Here is a 1,258-nt window from a genome sequence, read left to right as displayed (position 1 = left end):
CCTGATTAACCTATTTCTGTCTTGCTCCATTTCCATTGCCCTTTATTTTTCAACTGTTTTCTGTGAATATTTTGTGCTATCTTCAAACACAGTCAAAATGTATTAAAGTACTGTTCACCCACCGTCATTGAAGATTATACAATGTTGAATAAAAAAGCAAAAATATAAATACATGGAGACATATAGTTTTTGTTGATTGGAGGATACAATTGAGCAAAGATATAAATTGTCTCCTCCCCTTTTTTTGGTCATTCATGGGGCTTGAAATCTGGGCCTGGGCACTGTCCCAATGCTCTTCAGCTCAAAGTGAGTTCTCTACATATTGAGCAACTGTGTCACCTCTCTTCTGGTTTTCCGGTGGTTAGTTGGACATAAGAGTCTTACGGACATTCCTGTTCCAGCTGGGTTTGAACCGCAAACTTCAGATCTCAGCCTCCTATGAAGGTAGGATTACAAGCATGAGCCAGCATCGCCCAGCTTCACAGTTTTATTTATGTGTATAACAATTTCTAAAAACACCTGAACAGCCTATCTTTCAGACTTGACTTATTGACAAACGAAAATAAACTGGAATGTAATTCTCAGTCCAATATTAAACTGTAAATGTAAAATTGTTATATTTGTAGAGGAAAGATTATACATCTCAATGGGTCTGTGGGCATGATTAGCTCCACATAAATATTATCAAGGAATATTTAATAAGGGGTAAAACCAAACATTTGTGGAATGACATTCTCTTTAATAAGTGGTGATAGGTTAGACAGTATTGGGGAGAATTAAAAAGTAAACATTGACTTAAACTTAACAGTTTACTCAAATATTAAATTCAAGCAGGATTAAAATGTGGCATATAAAACAAAAAGAGTGATGTAAATGTAAAGCAAAGGAAGATGTCTTGACAATTTTGGAGATGAAGCATTCTGAAATTTGGCATTAAAATCATAGGCAAGGAAAACGATATAGTAGAACTCAATGAAAGTGTAAAAAAATTTGGTCTGTGAAAGCTCATATACTAATAGTGAATAGAATTTGGGAGCAGTAGCTCATTTATCTCATCCTAGCTACTTGGGAGGCTGTGATTTGAGTATTGCTGTTTGAAGCCAGCCCCCACAAATTAAAGTCTCTGAGAATCTTATTGCTGATTAATCAGCAAAAAAGCCAGAAGTGTGACATGACTGAAATGGTAAATTGTTAACAAATTGCAACAAATCTCAGGGACCCTGAGTTCAAGCCCCAAGACCATACATGCATGTTAAAA

This window comes from Dipodomys spectabilis, unplaced genomic scaffold (genome assembly GCF_019054845.1).
Source record: "Dipodomys spectabilis isolate Male_0828 unplaced genomic scaffold, ASM1905484v1 ptg000272l, whole genome shotgun sequence".
Classification (NCBI taxonomy): domain Eukaryota; kingdom Metazoa; phylum Chordata; class Mammalia; order Rodentia; family Heteromyidae; genus Dipodomys; species Dipodomys spectabilis.
The sequence above is the reverse complement of the archived record's forward strand: the minus strand, read 5'-3'. Positions refer to the sequence as shown.